At 29.0% G+C, this 13,018-nt stretch overlaps 1 protein-coding gene and 1 long non-coding RNA gene across 3 annotated transcripts in view; one reads left to right on the top strand and one right to left on the bottom strand.

Moving 5' to 3' along the window:
* The window catches only part of LOC129972628 (uncharacterized), a 98,995-nt gene that overhangs the window by 64,040 nt on the left and 21,937 nt on the right, over nt 1-13,018 (bottom strand). The gene's annotated exons all lie outside the window — the stretch shown is intronic.
* Nucleotides 11,442-13,018, top strand: part of LOC129972627 (sodium-dependent dopamine transporter-like) — a 180,741-nt gene continuing 179,164 nt past the window's right edge. For both annotated transcript variants that reach the window (XM_056086836.1, XM_056086831.1), the window contains exon 1: nt 11,442-12,295. The gene's annotated coding sequence lies outside the window, so the exon portion shown is untranslated. The remainder of the gene's footprint in view (nt 12,296-13,018) is intronic.

Raw genomic sequence — 13,018 nt, 5'->3', positions numbered from 1 at the left:
AGGAAAATCCTTTCGTCTCTCATGAAATCGTGTGCAAGTAGGAAAGAGATTAATGCAATATATCTACGTTTTATATAAGATATGAAATCAAAAAGACAAAACAGTAAAGCAAAATCTAAAAAAGTAAACAAGCTATAGTCCCAAAAAGGTAGAACTTTGAAAAACTAATAATTAGATATTTTGTGGTTAAAAGGGATTAATTCAATTTTAATTAACGTACAAGGGTTGTTTCTTCCTAAAGTCTGAAGGGCTATAAAATAAAGACAAGAAAGAGTACCAAATGATTTTATTACGAAACTTATCTACAAATTTTGTTACTTTCGACTTAAACACCATTAAGATTCAGGCATTAGTCATATCGATAGGCTAGGTCTCGGATACTTCCTCTGAAGAACGTTAATGATGTCGTTGTAAAAGGAACCTTAACATTCTTTTGGATCTCCAAGTCTAGATGTCCTCTGAAAATTCTTTTAAGGAAAGAATATGGGAACAGAAATTCTAAGCTTCATCTTCTTAAGTCATAATTTTGGCATGCTAATCGGCCCGATTGTTGCTTGTCATGAACATCTACCTTTTTTTTTTTTTTTTTTTTGTTCTCTATGTATAAACTCCTTGTGTGCCAACAAGTATACCACAAGGCTTACAGATGTAAGTCAGTACCCAATTGACAATAAAATAATTTCAAATATAAGGTCTCAGGCACAAATGCAAAAAAAAGAAGAAAGAAAAATAGGGCAAAACAAGTAGATACACAAACAAATGCAAAATGAAACAAAATTGCTCACATAGTAACAGAAACATATAGTAAATGATATAAAACAATTAAAGAAGCATGATCAAATAAAATATTCAAAATACAAATACAAAAGTATATATGCAAATATATGTAGACAAACACACTGGAGTAAAGTTTAAATCATACGTGGAAAAATACTGTTAATATATGTACAAAAGGAAATGAAAGATGATTTACACTGTACAAAGTTAGATCAACGAGGAGGCCAAGCTGTATTGTTCTTCAGAAGGCAGTTCCTGAGTTTACGTCTTTCCGGAGTAAACTTGGTGCATTCAAATATCAAATACTTGACATCCTGGACTGCACCACTGTAGCACGAACACCTGTCAGTCGGCGACAAATTGAATCGTTTTAAATAGAACATCTACCATTCTCTTCCGAATAATTTAAATGAGAAGTTGAACGAGATCTTCTAATCGGCATGTCTTGATCCTTGCCTCTGCTATCGAGAATAAGGTTTTCTGAGGTTTCATAATAGAGTTAATACATAATTAACAATACATTTCATAATTTTTGATGAAATTCTAAATAAATTTCGGCTTAACCCTAAGATTTTTTAATTTTATATCCTAATTGGACCAACAGTGTGAATAAGTGAACAAAGATCAAATAAATTCGCACATTGAAAAATGTTTTATAAATGAAATATGTGATATACGTTTGAGCCACCATATTAATGATTATTGTTAAATAAAAAAAGAGTATAAGAAATAAGTCACTTGATGGTATAATCGGACTTGGGAAATATTTTTCAATTCAAAAAAGGAAGCAAATCCAGGTTTCGCAGTATTTAAAATCATATCGAGATTATTCAGTGTCATTTCAGTAGCCGCGATCTGAAACACCGGTATTTTTATATATTTATCTGTTTGTTGTTTGCAACTTCATGTTTTGAAGTTCATTACAGTTTTGCTTTGTCCACGTATTTGTTTGGTTTTTCTAAACCGATGTTACATTTTTTTGCTGTAATGTATTGCGATTTATCCATATAAATTTCAATATATATGGTGTTTAGGTTATTAGTGTAAAATTTTTATTCGTAGCTGAAAATGATATTGAAACTAATCATGTATAAAGGAAGAAATGAATCTGTCTTTCAAACACATTTAATTAAGAGATTCGAGAAAACCAAAAAATTATTGGTGAAAAGAATACACAAAATTAATCATATATCGTTTTCCTTCTACAATTAAAAATATAAAAATATCATATAAAATCCATGTAGAAACTTAAAGACAGAAGGAATTAAAAATACATTGGGCAATATAAAAATACTATGGTCAGGAACAAAAGACTGATGATATTTTTATTAACATAAATTTTATGACAATGCTACAAATTTCTTAAGCACAGAAGTTAGTTTACATTCAGTCTAACTAATAGGAAGCAATTTGTTGCAACAAATTTTTTTGCCTTCAAGATATTTTTAAATAACGAGGCATTGAATTAAATTTTCTGTATTCTTTGAATAGTTATTTCACTCCTTTTTTTTACTCAGCAAAATTTTTAGTAGTCATTTTTCCCTAATATGTTGATGCTGAACAGGTTCCTTTGCTATTTAAAAGCATGTAACACATTTGAATAATATTGTTTAAATGGAGACTGGGTTGGGAGGAGTATGCAAATTCATTTTGAAATTGTAAAAGTAATGTCATAATGTCAGTTGTATCCTTAGATTGTTAAAAAATAAAATTTGATTCTAAATTAATTTTCTGGACATTTTATTAAACATTTTTTTTACTAACATTTCATTTCATATATTTCATATATATACCTCAGATTCGTATATTTCATATATGAATTTTCTATTCGTTCATTATTTATTTTATACATCTATATATTTCATATACGTATATACATTAAATTTCCCACTCCATTTACAGATATACAACCCCCATGCAGAGACTGAATCTCATCCAACTTGACTTTGGGAATCGTGATTTGGGGAAACGGTTCAGAATCAGGCTTTCGCCTCAACTTCGACCATCGCAACCAAAAATTTTAAATTTACTTTCGCCACTGAATAAGACGTTATTCCATTTAATAAGTAATCTCATTGCTATGCTATTACTTTATTCACTTTTTATGTCCATAGGTTATGAGCCTTGTGTTCAAGTCCTCCGTGTCACTCAAGCCACCATGACGTTATTACAAAAATTCTTCAAATTCTAAAATAAGCCTTTCAACAAATCCAGTTTTAAAAAAATCTGAAATGAATTTTGAAATGAAGATTTTTTTCGCTGTTACCATTCTAACTTTCTGAACACTCTTCTAACTTTTTTTCTACACAGACGTCTCTTTCTATTAGTCTAGATGTCGACGCAGAAAATCCTACAGCACTCAGTTTATTATTTAGAATAAAGAATTTCTTTTCTCCTCTGTCAGATTTATTTGTTATTAATGCATATTTTTGATATATTTGAATAATTTTTTGTATGCTTTCATGACCAACGGTGAATATTCTTTACAATATCTCTCAGAAATATACTTTTTCAGACTTTGTAATTACAACTTTAAATTCAAACGCTTGTTTTCGTTCTAGGGCTTCTTTTTTGAAAACTATAAAAGTAATAAACTGATTTTTTAAAAATTTCAAGTGATTTTTGTTTTTAAAATAAATATTATTTTGACTTAATTAATGATTGTAATTCATATAAGAGAATAAAGGATACATGAATTATTTTAGATTGTTCAAATAATCTTTGCTTTTTAAGTTAAGATATATTCTTTGGCTTAATAACTGATTCGAATCCATGTAATAAAATAAAAAATACTTGAGGCACTTTAGCTTTTTCAAGTTTTTATCTTTTAAATTAATAATACATTTGACTTAATTGCTATGTTCAATACATATAAGAAAGCATACGTTTTCTGAAATATTTTAGCTTTTCCAGTTAACTTAATTTCTAATTTGAACAAAATTATTGATGTAAATGTTAAAAATTATATAATTCAATGTACTAATAAAACACATCTAGATTTGGGAAGGGATTTGAAGAAATATATTATCAAACCTAAGAATAAAGTTTTCAGTCTCTTTTAAATCATCTGAGGACCTAAGCCAACTATTCACATTTAAAATAGTCTCTATTGACAACATCATGTCATTCTTAGTTTGAATAGCCTCACGCTGTGCTAAATTTGTTCTAAAATTAGGTTTTGCTTTCAGTCATCTGTCATTTAAATAATTTCAGATTTGACTGATGACATGCTTATGCTATGAAGGAGACAGATTCCATGCTGGTAGGAAAATATTCAGGGACATGATCTTCTCGTCTTTCGAATGTTTTTCTACAAAAGCATTCTAGTTAGAAAGCATAGAAAAATGTATGTATTATGGAAAACTAGCTTTTAATTATAGTATATTATTATCTAAATAATTTCAGATTTGGCTGAAGGCATTAACGGCGTACTTATGTCATAAAGGAGACAAAATCTAGGTTGGTACAAAAAATAACATTGATATGATTGTTTCACCTTTCCTTGATATTTCCAGAATTATAATCTAATTATAATTAATATGTAAAATATGTATGAATTATGGAAAAGTAATCTTTGCATATAGCATACAACTCAATTTCCTCAATTAATCTTCAAATTTTTATAATGATATCACGATGATTATGAATATTTCAAAGACTTCGTACAGTTAATTTTGCTCTTAAAAAAGGCAAAATTTTAAATGAATGACAAATAAGCCTGGAGAAAAAAGGGTCCTAAAAGAATTACTTGTGCTGGTAATTAAACTAGGTGCAACTAAAAATAATAAAATTTTATTACTCAAATTGTACATGTAAAATGTCAACTACAAAATTATCAACAAAATAATTAGATTTCTTGTATACCAACTACCAGATCTCTCGCAACTACAAGATTGCCAACAAAATAATCAGATATCTTCCATATCGACTACAAGATTAGCAAAAAAAATAATCAGATATCTTGCATATCAACTACAGGATTTTCAAAAGTAATTGGATCTCTTTGATTATGAATTTTTTACAATTATAAGATTATGAAAAATATTTTCTAAATCGTCAAACAGTTTGAAAGAAAATCGATATACTAGATTCTTTTTCAAAAGAAATCTTATATTTATTTTATTCATTATATTCAAAATCTCTGTTTGCATTTACCATGGAAGCTTGTTTGAACTCTCGTTATTCTGTTCACTATTTATACAACGAACCTGATTGTCCTGGATCTCACGAATTTTCGTCTATTTTCACAATCCTATAATTCGTAATTAAACAAAAATTAAAATCGTTCAACGGCATTCAAATATTTAGTAGGAATTTTTTATATCAAATCTTATTGCGCACTAAATTTAGGTTAAAGGTTTTGTTAAAAGATTTATTACAGCATACTTCTAATAAATGTTTCAAGTACTAGTTCCAGAAAACCAAATGTTTACTGTTAACAAATAACACCGTTGTTATTGTTTCTAATATCACTTGTCATAGACAAGCCTACTGACTTTAGAAGTCAGCGATTTTAAGCCAAGGGTGCGTCTCTTATTTGTTCAGTAGCGCCATCTAGGGTCAAGAGCACGACTTAGCTACACGAGCGTCACAACCCTTTTTACGGGACGGACTTATTTCGGGCATTGCATCAACTCATCTACAAACTGTAATTTAAAACTGAATCAGAGAACGATCACCCCTGAACCAATACCCCCAGCGGTATTATCTCGACATGGATGACTTTGTGAAAACGACAGATTTATATTTGCACCAGACGCCACACGGAGAGTCTTCGGCCGGCAAAGTTCGAACTCGCAACCCAATGAACGCGAATCCAACGCCCTTCCAACCAAGCTATCCCGGCCCTCATTTATAATAATGAAATCATAAAATGCTTTATTACAACATTGTTTATTTAATTGATAAAAAAGAAAGCACATTTGTAGATAAATGTATTAGCCAGTTTTAATAACTTTAAATCTACAATAGAAGAATTTGTCACTTCTAAATGAAAAAGGTAAATTTAAATCAAAATTTAATTAAAATTCCTGTTTCAATTTCAGTAAGTGACTCTACATTTTAGGTCCACAATGACACAAATTCATTTTAACATATCTAAAAATACATCATTTCAGATTTACATTTAATTTCACGAATTCATTACAGGTCCATATAGGTCTAGTGTTAAATTAACAGTAATTAGAAAGCAGGATTTTAGATTCTAAACTACGTTTCACTAATCTTTTAACTCTATTTGGAAAACATTTTGTTTGATTCTACTTTCCTCCTTTTCATAATTGCTCAAGAAATTTAAATTAAATATATGTTATAAAAATATCAGTAAAGGGAAGAAAATCGTTCAGCATTGTAGTCTTCGTTCAGCATTGTATTGAAAATATTTTATAATTTATACAGTATTTCAAAGAATTATTCTATAAAAATTTCCAGTACATGATAAAAATCATTTTTCAGTATCTTTTTAAAATTTCTATTGGATTAAATGACATAAATAATATTTTGCTTCAATCAAAAAATACTCTTCTGAAAAAAATTATGATGTCTAAATTTTATAAAGTCTTTTTGGTCTTAAAGAATCGTATTCTGCAAATTATTCTTGACATTCCAACTTTTAAATAAATAAATAAACATTTCTATTCTTTGTGATCAAGTCTGACTGAGTCATGAAATTTTGAATATCATTATTTCAGAACAATCAATATTTTCCTTACTTTCGGTCACTTAGCCTTAGAAAATTATCGGATGCTGATAAGTATATTTTCCACTAGACGAGCAATGAAGCAGTTTAATACAGCACGTATTTAAAAATTGGTATATTTATATTTTCATAATTCAAATCAGTTTTTGCCGAAAAAAGGATTTTTTATTACTATCTCAAGAATACTTTATTACATACCATTCGCCTCTGGTGCCATCCGATTCGCCAAAATTAATGGTCGATAAATTTTTCAATTAAATATTTTATATTACTTGGCTTTAATGTAATCCTCATCCAAATATTTTTAAGCTTCAAATTTTGATAGTTATACAACTCACATTATTTTAGAGGCCTTACATCGTTCTTTCATTGTAATATACATTCCTCTAATTCTTTCCATAATCTCCCCTGAATTTGAACTTTAATTCGACACGGAAGGGATTAAACTTTAATTAATATAATTATTTTTCTGAAACCATATTCTTCGTTAAAAATTATCAAACGTGATTTCTTTAAATTTTAAGTCTTAACATTTGCTGAATATTTTAATCAGCTTATCGAAAACATCAGCACCTTATTTGATCCGATTACTATAATTTTAAGACCTTAATCTACGTGTGTGTTTTGTAATAATAAATATCGAAATCTTGTAAATTTTTTTTCGTTTCGTTTAAGTGAAGCGCTCTGAATTTCCCTTTAAAAATATTAAATTCTGGTTATTTTCAAGTTAATATTCGAATTAAACTACTTTATATCCATATGTAAAAACATACGTAAATAATACATAGAGTCTCCGTTAAAAAAAAGATTTCTAACAAATTACAAACTACAATTCCCCTTACAAATTTTCCGATTTCTATAAATAATTTCAAGAATAATTCCTTTTCTATTTTGAAAAAAAAAATCAGTTTTTGCTTTATATTCGTAGATAATATGGCGTTATTCGTAAAAAAAGTGTAGGTTTAAATTATTGATTTCTATTGAGTGAGAATAGAAAGGGACAAATAAAAAAAAAAAATTTAAAAGCTCTTTTTTTTTTCTTCTTTTTTTTTTTTCTTTTTTTTTTTTTTTCTTTTTTTTTGCAAAATAATAATAATCTTGGTAAAAAAAAATGATGCTTAATTTTGAGAAAATAGTGAAGTTACAGGAATCATCATTTGAGCTGTAAAATGCGAAGAATGAGTCCCGTCCACGCATTTCGATTAAAATCGACAAAAGGCCTCCTTATCATAAACATATTTAAAGCTGATAAAAGAAATTCATAGAAGATGATAGCACATTCAAAGAGGGAAAACGCTGGTAGACTTCGCTGTTAGATGAAAATGTTAAACGTTTCTAAATTGCTTTTGCAAACCATAGAAAATCCAAAAGCAGAGAAATCAAGGAGTTTCGAATTCCGTGCTTAAAATCGATGCATATTCATCGATGCACTTTTCATTTCATCGATATAACTTTTTAAAGTCTGAAATGAATCAATGCATATTCATTTTATTTATCGATGCATTTTTTGTTACATCGATAAAATTTTTTTAAGCATGAAATGATTCGATACATAATCATGTTTAAAATCGATGCATTTTTTCAGATCTGCAATATCAAGCTTTGTTGTAATATTGAAATCAGCAATCAGGGACCAGTTACTTTTCTGATATTTTGTTGGCCGCATATAAAATCAAACTCATGTTAAATGCACAGAATAACAGCATTTTTTCAGATCTGCAATATCAAGCTTTGTTGTAATATTGAAATCAGCAATCAGGGACCAGTTACTTTTCTGATATTTTGTTGGCCGCATATAAAATCAAACTCATGTTAAATGCACAGAATAAAACTTTGAATTTCTCTTTTATACAATCATGTATTGCAAGTGTCTCTATATTTTCTCGTTCATTAGAAATGAATAATTTAAATTTGATTCATCTTTTTGAATAATTTGGTGTAACTTTGGTTTTTACCTTGGCTATTCACATTAATTTTTTAGAGCTTTTGTCAATAAAATTTTGAACCTACTATACTTTTTTGTACATTAAGTATACAAAAAGAAAGCTTTGTAATTGTAAAAATATTCAAACTCAAGCTTTTAACGAATATTCATATTTCATATACCTCCCTATGGACAAAAACATATTTATGATATTGTGTTTTTCTATCTATGAACACCATAACTCAATAAAAACTTTGATATGTAATCTTTATATCAAATTTGTATATTTTTCTCAAGTTTTGGACGAAATACAACCAGAGGACGTCTATCTGTCCAGCTGTGCAAATAGAAGTGAACACAATAACTGCAAACTAAAGACCCGCTAGTGCGTTGTGGTGTGGAGAGGAGAGTGCCAGTTCAGGTATCGTCCTCGTCATCTGACAGCGGTTCAAAATTACGAGGTCAGTCGCAAAATAGCCCTATTGTTGCTTTACAACGGAACGTTAATATAACTAAACTAAACTAAATTAGACAAAATAAAGAGATAAATAAATAAAATTTGATAATTTTTTTAACATCTAAATTACAGATCTGTATCAAATTCGTCTGAGGGAAGGGGTTAATCATGTGGTCTATATTTCTGCATGCATGTAATGACGATATTCAAAAATGTAATAAATTGAATAAATAAAATATGGTATGTGATCTTGTGACTGCGGTTGTAATTCTCTGTCAAATTTTATTTTCAATCGTTCAGAAAACAGCACCTAACATACATATTTCATTTTCTGGTGGTTGTGCAATAACAGCATACAACGAGTGATCATCAAAATTCGAACCCTAATAAACTCCTTCATAACCATTTTTTCGCCATATGACATTAATTTAACAGTATATAAATACCACTTTGTTTTATTATGCTATGAAGTACATACGAGTCTCTGAATATAAAAATCTGCGCACTGAGTGTTCACGGCCTTACTAGACGTCCGCACTTTTATCCAAGAGTGGGAAGAGGGTTTAGTTTAATTATTTTAAAGTCCCGTTGTAAAGCAACACTAGGGCTATTTTGGGACGGACCTCGTTATTTTGAACCACGGTCAGATGACGAGGACGACACCTGAGCTGGAAGAAGCTTATCAGGAAGTTTATCCTGAGTAGGAAGAGAGATAACATCTTAATTAAAGATGATGCGAAAGTTTCGGGAAACTACTCTCGGTGCTTAAGTTTGTTCACTATCGTTTTCTTTTTGAATTTGAGCAATCGCATTCATTAATATTTAAGCCGTTGATCTAATCTTAATGACACTAATCTTTTTAATAATAAATTTTGCTAAATTTGTTAATTGCTAATAGATAATTTTATTTTTGAAGAGATGATAATATATATACATACACTTTTCTTTTCAAAAAGGTTTTCTGGAATACAAGATATTCAGAATGTTGCAATCGTAAAATTCCCATTTAAACTTATACAATATTTTTTATTTTCATACAATTTAATGACGAAAGCAAAAAAAGCTCAGTTCTTATTTGGTTAAAAATGAATTATGTCACCATTACTATTACTCAAAATTATTACTTTTATGGTTTTCTCAACATTTTATGACATAATTGACATTCAATTTGTTTATCGTTGAGAAGGTTAAGGTTAAATTTTTGCGTAATTGCATTGCATAATTAATCGAATATTCAATCGCGTAATTTTCTTCCATTGCTGAAATCAAAAGACGAAAGATTCTTCTTAATATCTATGTACTTCAGAAAACGATAAAAAAAAGTGTAGTTAACATACAACGAAATTTAAAAGATAGATGAACGCATATTTATGTTTTTAATGGCACTATGATATGATGGAACTTGTCCCTACAAGAAAGGTTCATACACAAATGAAGGGAACATATGTAAATCATTTAGTATAACTTGACTTTGATTCTTGATAATTTGCTGGAATCATGGACATGGAAAAGAGACTAGTATTTAGTACCTAAACTATAAATCAGTTCTTATAGATAATTTGAGAAAAATAATACGCACATTTCACAGATCAGAATATTTATTCTACAGAAAATCAAAAAGTTTCAATTGGCGATTTATTATGGACTTTCAATTTCTTAAAGAATCGAACCCGGGAATTTATGTCAAGGATTAAATTCAGATTTGAGACAATAAATGGTACTAATAAAGATAATTCAGAGATGTACCATTTGAATGCGTCGGTAACAGAAAAATCATGCATTTTATTTCAAAATACATTAGTTTGTTTCATTCTCAATTTCAAGCAAAAACTACTCTTTTTTTCAAAAAGAGGTAAGTATGACTTTAAAGATAACTTTTAATGGAATTTCAACAAAAATAGATTTCGGACATTTATCTAAAGAAAGTTTAACAAAAATCTCGATGGAATCATTTTAACTCTTCATAAGAATGATCCATTTACAAATGTCTTATTTTTTTATTTCGTCCTCTATTTGACATAAATATCATCATTAAAGTCGAAATACTCCCATTTTTTTGAAGAGAAAAGAATAAATTACTACAAAAATAACTTAACGAAATTTCTGCAAAAATAATAATTTTATATATTTATTTAAAAGCATGTAAATTTTTTCTTCACGATTAAAAAAGTTTTAAGAGACATGCCATGGGAATTATTTTTATTCTGCATGAAAATGATTCACCTGAAAATGTTACAATGCTACTTATGAGTTTATCCAAACAAATTCCAGATTTTATTTTTTACACTGATTCCTCTTCCACCAGCAACTTATTTAAATCTAAAATACTGGATGCTGCTATCCTCCCCTAGGGAGAAAATTGAAATCGCATATTTTCTCCCCAAATACGTTGTTACTCGTTTTGTTTCGTCCCCGCTCTCGCGCAAACAACGTCATTAAAATCGAAATACTCCCGACTTCCAACACCTGTTTGCACACCTTAATTGCGTCGCGGCCTCAGCCCCCAGAGAGCTTTACGATTTACATAAATCTCGCGCCGCACACTAATGACCCGCAAAACTCTCCTGCTCCGAGAGTGTCTCCACGAAAACTTCGTTGCAGATCAGGAGGAGGAATCCCGAGCTCGAAAAAGGTGGCGGCAGGGGAGGTGCATGACGTCACTCGCAACGTCCACCAACTAAGCGCTTCCTCTGTTCGCGAACCACACAGCGGATATGACAACTCAGCCCAATTGATGCTCTGCTACGACTGGCTTTCACACACTCTTTGCTCTTATGTATACACAGAAAGAGATCCAAGGAGGTTCGTGAACATGTGCACTGTCATGCAAGAAAAACTCCGGCCTTAAGAGAAGTTGTTTCGAAGAAGTGAAATTCAAATTGCAGAATTTCAAATAAGCTCAATTTTTTTTATTTCAGATTTTATTTTAAAAACAATTATCGTCTGCTGCTGATATTCTTTGTCAGATTTTGATTTAAAAAAAAAACAATTATCATCTGCTGTTGATATTTTATATATGAATTTGATTTAAATTCAGTTATCGTCTGCTGCTGATATTTTATATCAGAACTTTATTAAAAAAACAATAATCGTTTGCTGCATTTTTTTCCCAGTGATATTGCAATTATTTCTTTACAGAAAATAAAATCGTTAGATGAATTTCTTTTGAAAGAACTTAATTTTTCCGAAATTTTCAGAAGCAGAAGAATTAAGAAGTGTGTAACAAACTTTTGACGGAGAATTAAGAAATATATTCATTTCCAAGAACTTGAAAATTCTTCGATATCTTCAGTGAATAATGAACTTTTGAAAAGTTTCGATAACCGAAAAATTTTGTGTTTGTAATAGAGGAATCTGTCTTTGAAAAAAGAACCAGGAGAAAAATTGTGAATTACAAAAAAATTATGTACTAAAGTTTTGACAAAAGCCCATCAAACAGGTAAGCATGTTTTATGATATATTATTACTAATTAAAAACTTGGAAATTATTTGAAGTATAGAAAAAATATTCCCTTTCATTGAAATAAAAAATCACTAGTGTTTCAGAGAGATTCGTAGAATATGCTTTTGTAGTGTAAGTATGAAAAGCAACGCAGTATTTTTTTAATATTAAAGATTATTTGTAATGAAATTCGAGTACATCATTTGAACTAATTCTTTCATAATTGTTCAAATATTATTAATGCTATCTTATGTAGCATGATATTCTTAAACATATTTTATTTTATAAAGTTTTTTAAATGTTGCTACGTTGTCATAATAAATATGTATATACATATACATATTTATTTTCTTTTCAAGATTTAGCATTGACATCTAAAAATAATATGAGAAGATATAAATTATTGAAAAATTCAAAATTTATACTTATAGATACAGTAGTATTTAAATGCCTACATTCTTTCATTTTTTTTCCAAACTCTCCCCCCCCCCCTCCCGCCAAAGTTCATTTAAAAAAACGCAAAAATACTGTACCAAATTTGTAAGTTTAAGATAATTTATTACTTAAATTAAATAATATTTATTAAAATTCTGAGTTTTTACAGATACTTTACAATCTTATTCTATAGTTTTTGCGTCACATTTGAAACTACATTTATCATTTTTTGAGGGAGTTAGAAATATTCAGTCAAGTGATTTTAAATGCATTTAAGACTTTATT

This window comes from Argiope bruennichi, chromosome 6 (genome assembly GCF_947563725.1).
Source record: "Argiope bruennichi chromosome 6, qqArgBrue1.1, whole genome shotgun sequence".
In the NCBI taxonomy this organism is placed as follows: domain Eukaryota; kingdom Metazoa; phylum Arthropoda; class Arachnida; order Araneae; family Araneidae; genus Argiope; species Argiope bruennichi.
The sequence above is the reverse complement of the archived record's forward strand: the minus strand, read 5'-3'. Positions and strand labels throughout refer to the sequence as shown.